General features: G+C 42.4%; 1 pseudogene across 1 annotated transcript; it reads right to left on the bottom strand.

Annotated features, from left to right (window-relative positions):
- Positions 1 to 6856: 6856 nt before the first annotated feature.
- On the bottom strand, positions 6857 to 12157 carry LOC309835261 (D-dopachrome decarboxylase-like; annotated as a pseudogene). Its single transcript has 4 exons — positions 12109 to 12157; positions 9160 to 9281; positions 8659 to 8808; positions 6857 to 7028 (listed from the first exon to the last, which is right to left on the bottom strand). The product of its transcript is annotated as a D-dopachrome decarboxylase-like (transcript).
- Positions 12158 to 12465: the final 308 nt, after the last annotated feature.

Genomic DNA, 12465 nt, shown 5'->3' with positions numbered 1-12465 from the left:
TCATAAATTCTCATTTGTCAGCCATAATGTTCAAAACAATACGTAACGCATAGCTCCAATCACTCAGTGCTGGGTTCCCTCCTATACCCAGTTTTTAAATAGCAGAGTTAGAAGGGCACATTGAGTCCTAGGCAATAGAGATTCTGAACCCATAGGAACTTCCTAGAATAACACTCTGGCTTATATGTCATAAATTGAGTCAACTAAGTAACTTGGTGTGTGAAAGATATACTCAACAAATTATAATCCAGTCCCTAAAGAATATTGCACTGAAAGGATTTACAGAATTATGCCAAATCTAAAACTCATTAAAGACTTAGACTATCATTTAGGGAAAACTCATTTCTCTCGTACATGAATAATATTGGTGGAAAATAGAAAAATATTATGAATTTTTGTATTCTATTCTATTGTAAGTAGTTAGTACATTTCAGTGAAAGAAAGAGCAACGCAAGAAATTAGGGAGGTCTCAAGGAGTGATACACTGGGAAGCCCTACAATTCTATACTCTCTTCTTTAGATTAAGAAGAAAAAAATATAACCAAATGGCATATTTAACAGATAAAAATGAAGAATTTGCTTCATTTGGAATGAGTTTTTCTTGGAATAGCTGCAATTTTGTTGTTGTTTTTCAAGTTTTCCTTTTCTTTAGATTCCACCTACTGGGATTAATTTTCTCTAGAGTGATCTCATGCTTGAAACATCAGTTTGAAGGTGTAGGTGTTCATCTTATTGACTTCCTTTTCCCCAAGGTGTAGGGTTTGTGTTTGTAAAGACAATTAGTATGGGGCTCTTTTAAGCCAATTTCACATACAAAGTGAAATGTGGAACCAACAGTGCAAAGCTCCTCTCTGAGCTTTCTTCTCATAAACCAATAATAAAGAACCTCTAAGTAGGATGCCTTCATGTGAAACTCAGAGATGAGAGAAATGTTCCTGCTACCCTTGGCAGACTATTTTTCATTATCATAACACCAAAAAAACATAATAATTCAGACAAGTCAGTAAGAAATTTTCAATTACTGAAAATACTTTGTCTCCACTATAGTAGTGAATCACTCCTGTTAATTTGCATAGCTCTACATTTAGCACTGAAAAATAGAATATTTAGCTCTTGTAGAATTTCAAGTTTTATAAGTTATCTTATAATTGCAAAAAAAGAAGATAAATGTTAGTATATAATAATAAATTGCAGGTAAGATCTCTGCTGTCAAGTAAAAAACACAAATTTTGCTTTTTTTAATAGTAATGACTCAAAGAAGTCGACAGCCAACTGATGAGTGAAGTTTCCCTGATATTGTGCATAAATCAAAGAAGATAAAGTGAGAGTATTTCCATGATATTTTAGCTGATTTGCCTAAAAGCATCTGCCTTTTCAAGTTGACAATTTGCATCCAAACCTTAAAAAAAAATGATGATTAGAAATAGATTTAGTTACATGGAAAAATATTTACAATATATTTCGGGGTGGGGTAAAAAAACCAAACTCTATATAGTATGATCTCATTTGTAATCTCGCTAATGAGATAAGTTCCCATGGTGCGGAAGGAAGCCTCCTGCCAAAAATCAAACAGCAAGAACAGAGACTTGCTGACAACTATGTGACTGAACTTGGGAACAGATTCTCCACCACTAGCTGAGCCTCGAGATGACTACAGCCCCAGGTGACAGCTTGACTGTCACCTCAGGAGAGCTTGGCTCTGAAAGTAGACTTCCAAGTTCAAGTCCCGTTAACACCACTTACCAGTGCTGTGACCTTAGGAAAGTTACCTAGCCTCTCCATCACTCCAGCTTTCTTATCTATGAATTTGAAATAATAATAACACAAATGTCATAGGGTTGCTGTGAATAACTCCATTCATGTAAAGCAATTAGAACAGTACTTGGAACATTATAAATGCCCAATAAATATCATTATTGTAATATATTATATATAATAACTACATAGTACACTAAAAACTAACATAAGTAAATGGCTTTAAGGGGTTGTATTAGTTATCTCTTGTTTTATAACAAATCTCCCCTGAATTTAATAGCTTTCAAACTTTAACAAAGTGAGCTGAGAAGCATCCCCTGTCTCTCAATAATAGGTCTGAGTATGCCCACCACACTTGGGCATCAGAGAGGTTACCTCTGCGAAAATGCACAGTTGGCTGTCCCTCAGTAAGTCAGCTTCCTCTAGTAGGAGGTTCTCAAGGTGCAATTCTCATGACTGCCACAGATAATCAAGTATCAAGACAATTGTTATGAAAAGAAAACCATATTTGAATACTTAGATGAACTCTTTTTAAATGAGCATTTTAACAAACAAAAATCAAAACTTTTATTCCAAAAATATTTGCACAGTTTTCATAAACATTTCAAAAACCAGTTGCTTAGAGACTGATTTCTAACCTAAATAAATCAACATTTTTTACAATTTACTGAAACATGCCCTGGATTTCCATGGTGCCATGTTTAATTCAAGCAAGACTCTATAAAAAAAGTTAACAGAGAAAAGAACCTTGGTTTTTGATTGACTTGTGGTTTCGGGGCATTTCCACAACCTGATACTTCTCTTATATCTGTTGTTCCCATACAAGCCTTTCTCTCCAGAGAAACAGCTTTCTCTTCCTAGGACACCATCAACTGCATCCTTGGCAATGCTTTTCTCTCTGACTGTTAGTCTGTGACCAATTTTCTCTCTCCAACATTTTGGAGAAACCTGCTATGGATTGAAATTGGAGGTCACAGTTTCCTTCCACATGTTAGTCTCAGAATGTGAGACACAGCCCTGTGCCCAAGAGGAGCCCATGGTCAAGCTGAAAAGCCAGCTGTGAAAGCTTTCAAGACTTAATCTCTTCACCCTGTCATCAACTCCTCTGGTGTCCAAATTTGTCAGGTGCCATTTGGCGTCAGGAATAGCAGAGAATGTTTAAATCCAGATTTATTCCTCCATTATGTGAAGCTTTATTTCTGAAATGCTGTTTTGTTTCATTTTATTTTTTAAGACATTGCTTCTTGGTTTATTCACTTCAATTGCCACATACATACTGGGTGCTTTCATGAAAGTAGTAAATTTTTGGTGGGTGGTGGGGGAGTGCTTAGATTATTAAAATTATTATTATTAGTTTGTCCCTATATGTTTGTACCTTTAAAAATATTGAATATATAAGCATCTGCTGGAAAAATAGCTCAGATGAGGAGTTTGATAAATATTCAGACTTTATTTTTTTTTATATTCAGACTTTAAGTGCGTTCACTAGTTTGATATTTTTATCTCATTTTTCTCATGCTTGATCTCAGCCATTACCAAAGGTTCTCAAATTATAATGTGCATAAAAATAACTCACGGGACTTCCCTGGTGGTGCAGTGGTTAAGAACCCGCCTGCCAATGCAGGGGACACAGATTCGAGCCCTCGTCCGGGAAGATCCCACATGCCGCGGAGCAACTGGGCCCGCGTGCCATAACTACTGAGCCTGAGCTCTAGAGCCCGCGAGCCACAACTACTGAAGCCCGTGCGCCTAGAGCCCATGCTCCGCAGTTAGAGAAACCACCGCAATGAGAAGCCCACGCACCGCAATGAGGGGTAGACCCTGCTCGCCACAACTAGAGAAAGCCCGCGCGCAGCAACAAAGATCCAACTCAGCCAAAATTAAATAAATAAATAAACGTTAATTAAAAACACAAAAAGGCAAACTCAGGGAGCTAGTTAAAAATGTAAATTCCAGAACACTATTCCCAAAATTTTAGATTCATTGAGCCTGGGAAAAAGACCAAGAAGTTGCATTTTTAACAAACCAGTGTAAAGTGGTCTGTAAACCACAATTTGAAAATATTGTTTTAGACATTCAAATGTAAAAGTCATTAAAATTTAAATCAAAGAATCATAACCATATTCAGTACTATTGCTCATAAATGGCAAAACTGGGCACCTAAACAGTAAATTCATAGACCCACCCAAATGTCATCATCTCCAGGGAAAACAGATATGAGGTAGCCAGCACCAGGAGAAGGGGAGAGAGAGAGAGAGAGAGGGAGTGAGAGCGCTGGGCAAGCTCTGAATGGCTTGGACAGTGGACAGCAGGGGAGCTTCGGGTACTGATTATGGCAAAGGAGGTGCTTTACCAACCATTCTGTTAATGTTTAGTTTTGTTGTTTTCCAATTTCAGAGGCAATACGTGATTAGCACAACCTTTTTGAAAACACAAAAAGAAAGTTGACTGTTAATAATAACTTTAATTTATGGACGTATATAAATACCTTTATTTTCATATTTGTATATTATTATTTCCTAAAAATATCATGGTATATATAATTCAATGTAATTTTTTTCCACCAATCAGTATCCTTATTTCCCGTGTCAAAAAAAAATATCTAAAAGATGATTTTAAGTGGCTAACCAGCATTCCATCGTGTAGATATTCCACAATTTAATTAAATATTCTTTTGTTATTGAATATTCAGTCCCACTGTGTGGTGGACATGGGATGAGCCACCACCATCCCCTTCAACACAGATATTTTAAATATTTGAGAGAAGTCTTTTAATTTTTTCCTTTATTGTTTCTGCCTTTTGCATCGAACTCAGACAGGACTCCTACTTTGGATACACTGTGATGTTGAAATGCACTGTGTAATCAGCCTCTGTTTTTTTTTTTTTTTTTTTTTTTTTTTTTGCGGTACGCGGGCCTCTCACTGTTGTGGCCTCTCCCGTTGCGGAGCACAGGCTCCAGATGCTCAGGCTCAGCGGCCATGGCTCACGGGCCCAGTCGCTCCACGGCATGTGGGATCTTCCCGGACGGGGGCACGAATCCGTGTCCCCTGCATCGGCAGGCGGACTCTCAACCACTGCACCACCAGGGAAGCCCAGCCTCTGTATTTTTGATTGAACAGTTTCTCATTTTCTACCCATTTGAGATCACCAAAGCAAATTATATCTCAGGGTTCAAGAGTCATTAGACCTGGCTCTCACTGCGTTAGAAGTAGGGGAAAGTTACGGCCTCATTCTCCTCAAGTAAATCCCAACTCATCCAAATCTTTATAACTTCCTGTCTTTTGTGACTTTGCAATTTGCCATTCTTCTCATTGACCCTATTTACCACTCTAGACCTATGAAATCCCATATTGTGTTTTATTCAGTAGCCTGCTATCTAGTGGTTGAAATGGAGAAGTACAGGTATTTCCCCCCTAAAGAATAATCCCATTTCAGAATACAACTCTAAAGTCACTCCAGTAATAACCTCATATTTGTATAAAACTATGAATAGTTTATAAATCACTTTTTAAATAGTAGAATTAATCATAAACCTAGAGTCAGAATATCTTTGTTTTATCTCCAGATCTTCAATTACTGATTTGTAACTTCTGTTTTTAAAAAAAATTACTTAACTTTTTGAAGTTGGGTCTCCCTTTCTTTGAGGTAAGAAGGCTGTTTTTGATGTTCCTAAGTTCTTTATAATTTTCAATATGTTTTACAATTCTATTATATGTAGCATTTGGAGAACTCTTAAATCAAGAAATTTCTTTTTCAGATTCTTTAATGATTAGACACAAAAAGCCATGAATTCCTCCTTATTTCTTCAGTTGGTATGACATTCTATCAAATTATCTCTGATAATATCCCTTCCTATTCTAAGACTATAAGGTTTGTTTGTATAAAACTCTCTCTGATTACAAATCTTTCTTCTGTGACATCTTTAATAATGCAAATATAATGTATAATAATGACCTCTATAATAATGTAAAATCACCTTTCTACCTAACAATTCATTTTTCTTAGTTCATATTTTCTAATAGAAACAGTATTCTCAGCATAACAATGCCATTTATTATTCCCACTGGTGAATTTTCCATCATTAGTTCATGTAATTACCATACAAGCTTACTGCTGTAGCAAGACAGGTCCTGGGATCTCTGCCATCAAGATAGAAAAAAAATAGGTCTTCCCTGGTGGTGCAGAGGTTAAGAATCCGCCTGCCAATGTAGGGGACACGGGTTCGAGCCCAGGTCCGGGAAGACCCCACATGCCGCCGAGGAACTAAGCCCGTGCACCGCAACTACTGAGCCTGTTCTCTAGAGCCCATGAGCCACAGCTACTGAAGCCTGCATGCCTAAAGCCCGTGCTCCAAGAGAAGCCACCGCAATGAGAAGCCTGCGCACTGCAATGAAGAGTAGCCCCCACTTGCCACAACTAGAGAAAGCCTGGTGAAGCAACGAAGACCCAATGCAGCCGAAAATGAATAAATAAATAGACAGAAAAAAATAAAAATGAGAAACATTTGGAGGGCAGAAGAAAACATTGTAAGGTTATTACATTATAAAATACATGTGAATTCAAAAATATATAATTTCTTCAAGTGAAACATGAATATTTATACAATAGTATGATATACGTGTTTTATAGCTTTTTAAAATTAATGTTATAAATCAGAATTTCTCAAATACTATTCCAAAGAATACTACTTCTTCAGGTTGTTAAAGACATTAATTGCCCAAACGAAGGGAGTCTTTGTCCAATCAATTGTTTGGAAAATGCTGTTTTAAAGTTAAGTGGCTCTGATCACCAAAGGACTGCTCAGCGACTTCAGTATGTTAACATGCACTTTGTCCAGGGTGGGATGTACTATCTAACCTGTTTTTTCACAGAGCTTTTCTTTACCCCCACAGAACATCTCTTATGAAACTGTCGACTGAAAAGAAAACACACACACACACACACACACACACACACACACACAGCTTAAGAGCCCTAAGTTTCAGGTTTATTTTATTTTATTTTTTAGTTTTTCATGTTTGAGAGACAAAGCTCTCTTCGTTTATTTGTCATGAGGATGGGGAAGAGAACTGACAGGTCACAGGCATGTCTGCACATGGGGGTGCCAGAAGCTGGTATCCACCAGGCCCTCACTCTGCCAGGAGGCCTCTCTGGAAGGGGCTGCCAGCTCACAGATGCCTTGGACACCCTCCATGCCAATCACAAAAAAGTCACGACTGTCCCATTCTTGCCAATCTGCCTGGGATCCAGGGGAAGAAAGCAGATAATGATCCTTCAGGGGACAGAGAAAAAGATGTCATCAGCTCCTGGGCTAATGCCTCACATTCCAAGACCCGGAGACATGCACACCCACCATGGGCTCCCAGGCCAGCCTGCCTTAGCCCCCAGGCATTTTGCAAGCCTGCCTCACCCCATTAATGCTCTCCCAACAACCTCCAACAGGGCAGTGGGCATGTCAGGGATGGGATGGTGACTGCACATCATCATCGCCCTCCCAGGACAGACTCTCAACACGGCAGCCTCCATGGTCACTGTAGGCCGTCTGTGGGCTCACAGGGGAACCCTCTCTCTTTCAAACCGCAGGCCCCCTGGGGACATGTGCAGTGCTCCAGCCACCTGTTTTTGCAAAGCCTGGCTTAAGAAGGCCAAGCACAAGGTGACTCCCACCCCCACCCCCACCCCCATAATGTCTGTGGAGTGAGTGTGCCTCTCTCACAGAAGTGACAGGAAGTTCTTTGTGAAGAAACAGGATACTTGGGATAGCCTGGGGCCAAGGAGGTATATGTGACAACCTCAGTTTTCCCATCTGTAAATAGGCATAATGGAGGTATCTACCTCATGGGGATGGCATGTCTGCATGAGGGGTGTGGACACGGGGACAAAACTTCTAAGGATCAAATGGAATCATGCATGTGAGTTACCTATCGAGTATCTGGCACGTGGTAAATTACGCATTACTTATCATTGTTAGAATTATTATCGCTCCCCAGCTTGAGGACCAGGTCTGAGCCCCCCCCCACCCCGCCCCGGAAGTGACCATTCTTCACCAGCCTTTCTGGGCCAATGAAGGCTCCATTCTGGAAGGTTCTTTCAAGCTTCTCATGCACTTAGTACTTCGTAGGCATGGACTTGGCTCAGGAATATTTTTCACCCGGGAAGAAATGTTAACCTTGCCACAGAATCCCAGGTTTGGGAGCCGTAGGGGCTTCTTGAGAATCATTTAATCCATGCCTCTCTATTCACAGAAGAGAAGGGTACAAACCAGAGATGGTTCATTTCCGGGTTTGTCTGGATCCCCCAGCTGCTCGGGACCCAGAACCCAGGTCTCCAGACATTCAGTCCAATGCTCTTTCCACTACTCCGTGGCCCTCCTGGGAACCTTACATGGGACCCAAAAGTCCCAGCCTCAGAACATACCCAAAATTCCTCCTGACCTGCTTGGAGAAGTTCTAGAAAATTACTCCTGTTTTCCTAAGATGTGGAGAAGTCTGAAGGCAGATGATAACTGGCTTTGGTTTTGTCAGGGTAACAACATCCCACCCTGCCAGGTGCCAGGGCAGGTACGGTATAGTGCCATCCCATGCAGTGCCCCCAGGGAGTGGTTAAAGACAGCCTTCTCACTTCACAGATGGAAACACTGAGGTCCAAGAGGCCACACCTTACCCAGGTGTCACAGGAACCACTGCAGAGCCAGGAATTCATTCAATTCCACCACCACTCTGAAAGTGGCTGCACCACGGAGGGTGGGGGGGCAAGGGGTCAGTGGGCCCTGGGGCACCAGATCCTTCTTGCACAGGGTGAGAAATTTATTTTTTCCCCAAACTTAGGAGGGGCCTGAGGTGGGATCCCTGCTCCCGGCCGCGCAGCAGTCCCAAGAGGGTCCTCTCCCTGCCCCTAAGCACCAGTCCTGGGCCAGCTCCAGCTCCTTGGTAAGGAACTCAAAGAGGCGGTGTGCCCATCACACCGATGGAGGAGACAAGCAGCTGCGCGCCGGGATCCGCCAAGTCGTTCACCGCTGTGGCCAGGCCAGACCGCACCGTCAAGTTCACGCGCTGCAGGGACACGAAAGCTTAACCTGAAGCCGGCGTAGGCCGGGATCGAGCTGAGGACCGGGGCGCGTGGAGTGCGGGAGCGCGGGGTGGAGATGCGCGGGCCCCAAGGGATTAAAGCTGGGGGCACCGGCCGGGGTTACTGGAGGTCACGTCGGGGTCCTGACTGGGCAAGGCGACACGGAACGGATGCGGGGCCGCGGGGTCACAGAGAGCTGGAGGTCAGACTCGGCGGGCGGCGGGGCGGGCGGGCGCGGAAGGGTCGGGCTCACGGTTGGGGAGCCGGGGCGGGGACAGATTCCGACCCAGGTCAGTCAACCTCCTCCCACCCCGTGCTCCCCGGCCCATGCTCACGTCCTCAGGCTTGCCCAGGGTGGCAGCAGTGGCCGCGCACAGCCGCTTCTCCGGGCCCGCGGGCACGCGGCCGGCAGGCAAGTTCGTGTGCAGTTCAACGAACTCTCGAGTCCAGCGGGAAGCTGTGCGAAGGGTAGCAGCGGAGAAAGCTCAGTTTTATTTTATTTGGGAACCTTATTGAGGACTATAGCCTGGAGACAGCCTCTCAGATAGCTCTGAGGTACTGCTCTGAAGAGGTAGGGGAAGAGCCAGTATAAATATGAATTTGGGGCTGGGGAATACATGTAGTCATGCGTACATGTTGGTAAGAAATTATTGCTAATCACAGAAGCAGACATCTCACGTCAATGAGTTTAGCGCTTTTCTATGTATGGGAAGGTGCAAGAATCTGGAGTCACTGAAATTCTTCCTTAGATATGCATCTTAACCATCTAGGGACGGTAATCCTAAACACAGAATGCTTCATCCTGTTTTTGCCATCCTGAATTCCCTGAATTCAGGGCGTACAGTCAGTGGGTGACTGCAAATTCAGGGCGTAGAGTCGGTGGGTAACTGCAGTGGATTGCAACTTAGCCCTTTGTGTAACTGGATGATAAACAACAGACACTCTGTTCTTTTTGTTTACAGACCCTTAAAACAAGAAAAGTTGCAGTGAACATGTAGGGTAAATGGAACCAGACTGTGAAATAACAGATGAAAACATTTTTTAAAAATTGCTATTTAGGAGGAAGAAAAGAAGGGCTTGCATTATGGTGAAGACCAGTGATGGTTTGGTGAGCCTTCAAGAGAGAGGAAGTAGGAGAATACCTTGGCACTTAATGAGATGTCCAAAAACATCTAACATATACAACAGGAAGTCACTTGTGGAAGCTGCAGTGCGACTTTTTTAAATGAAAAATTTATAGGTAATGTATGTTAAAGAGAAAAACCACAGGCCCCAAACGGCACCACTTTTGCTAAAGCCCATGATACCACCTAGATTTCACAGCTAACCTAAGTGCAGTTTCAACCTGCCTCAGAAATGTAATCTTAATCACGCAGTTGGAATTTTCTAGTCAGCATGTTGGCCTTCTCCCCACCCCACCCCCACCCCCCATCCCAAAGGAAGAAGACGCATGCTGCATGATAAAACCCTCTGGGTCTCTTCCCTCCAAAAATAAGTTGTCCTGGCCCAAAATAATCCTTTCTTTTCTTCTACTAATGACTTCCTCTCCCCACCCTTCTTTCTATAAAAACCTTCTGCCTGTACCACTCCTGGGAGTGCTCTTGTAGTTACCAGATGGGATGCTTCCTGGTTCATGAATTGTTGAATAAAGCCTTCAGATTTACTCTGTTGAATTGTTCTTTGACGGGTAAATTAAGTGAAAAGGTGCTTGCTGTAATGTTATGATGACCCCTTGTGGTTCAAAACCAAAATGACCCTTTGAAAAATTAATCCTGGCACCATGAGCAGCAAATATCTTGGAGTTTAAATAACATTCTTTCAATGTTCCCCAAACTATTGTTAGTGGTTATCTCTTCAGAGTGGTTTTAGAGGGACTTTCATATCATGCATTGCTGTAATAGTTAAAATTTTTGCAAAAAGTATGCATTGCCCTGGTAAGCAGAGCAGAAAACGATAAAGACTAAACAAAATATGAGGGAAAATAATCATCTTTCTCAGGTAGATATTCGTTTCTCTGCAAGCCAGAATATAGAATTTGGATTAAAGTAAATTACTGCCCCTAATCTTTTTAAATAAACAGGATTTTGACCTTTTTTTTTTTTTTTTTTTTTTTGATGTTGTGGGTAGAAGGGGTTTTTTGGTCTTTTTTTAATTGCGGCACGCGGGCCTCTCACTGTTGTGGCCTCTCCCATTGCGGAGCACAGGCACTGGACGCGCAGGCTCAGCGGCCATGGCTCACGGGCCCAGCCGCTCCGCGGCATGTGGGATCTTCCCGGACTGGGGCACGAACCCGTGTCCCCTGCATTGGCAGGCAGACTCTCAACCACTGCACCACCAGGGAAGCCCCAGGAGTTTATTAATTAATTTATTTTTTTGCTGTGTTGTGTCTTCGTTTCTGTGTGAGGACTTTCTCTAGTTGTGGCAAGCAGGGGCCACTCTTCATCGCGGTGCACGGGCCTCTCACTATCGCGGCCTCTCTTGTTGCAGAGCACAGGCTCCAGATCCGTAGGCTCAGTAGTTGTGGCTCACGGGCCTAGTTGCTCGGCGGACTGTGGGATCCTCCCAGACCAGGGCTCGAACCCGTGTCCCCTGCATTAGCAGGCAGATTCTCAACCACTGCACCACCAGGGAAGCCCAGGGTTTTGAACTTTTTACCTTTGCTTTAGAGTTATACTTACATAAATATTTTATCTAAGTATTATGAGTGATGATTGTTTTTTGTACTTTTCTAATCAGATTAAAATTTTTGCCCTAGAACAGATTTTGTGGTAAGAAATTAAATAGGGTCACTGAAGAACAATAAGCTATTATGAAGGAAGACACATACTGTATCAGGTCCAGCCTTAATTAACATATAAAGGCAAAAATATAATTTTGATAAAGTATAAAAACTGAATCATTAAGGCAAACAGCACATTACAAATCCCTGACAAAACAGATTTCATCACCAGCCAACATGTGAAGTACTTTTAGTATTCTCTTTAGCAAGAAGAAAATATTAAAACACCCTTAAAACTTTAAATTATCCAAAACCAACAAAGCATAAATGGTCCCACTTTTAACCTCAGACGAGAGATCCTTCATGCTGAAGTGGCCCAGAAAGTCAGTGATGCTGATGACAGTTGGCAAACACTCTGGCTTATAAGAAAGGAGTTAACCGGGAGTACACACACTCTGGCTGAGCAATGTGATAGCTGTTTCGAATCAATGTCAAGGGAGCAGTCTTGCTTTGCCTGCAGTGTTCTTGTCCTGAATTCAGTCACATGCTTTCTGGGTTTTCTCACTGTAGCCCACTTTAATCACTTGAAGAACGTACACGGAATTTAAGTTCATGTGGCTTTAAAACTCAATTTTTCAGCATGATGTGTTTTTTTGGACTGATATGGGAGGTTTGTTCTGTTTTGATATGTTCTAACCAGAAAACTTAAGTACTGGAGAAAACAGTTAAGGAGAGGTAACCACAAACCCATCTACAAAGGCACTGTTTCTACTGGGCACATGTGCTCTTAGAAATCAGCCACCTTCATGTACTGACCTTAGCTTCCAGTGAGCAGCGCGGGGCTATCAGACCACTAATTGAACTGCCCACTCCAGTGCGGAGACTTTGCCTTTCTGCGAAATCTCATTAAGAACTACAATGT

Source organism: Grampus griseus, assembly GCF_964374135.1.
Source record: "Grampus griseus genome assembly, chromosome: 17".
NCBI lineage: Eukaryota > Metazoa > Chordata > Mammalia > Artiodactyla > Delphinidae > Grampus > Grampus griseus.
The sequence above is the reverse complement of the archived record's forward strand: the minus strand, read 5'-3'. Positions and strand labels throughout refer to the sequence as shown.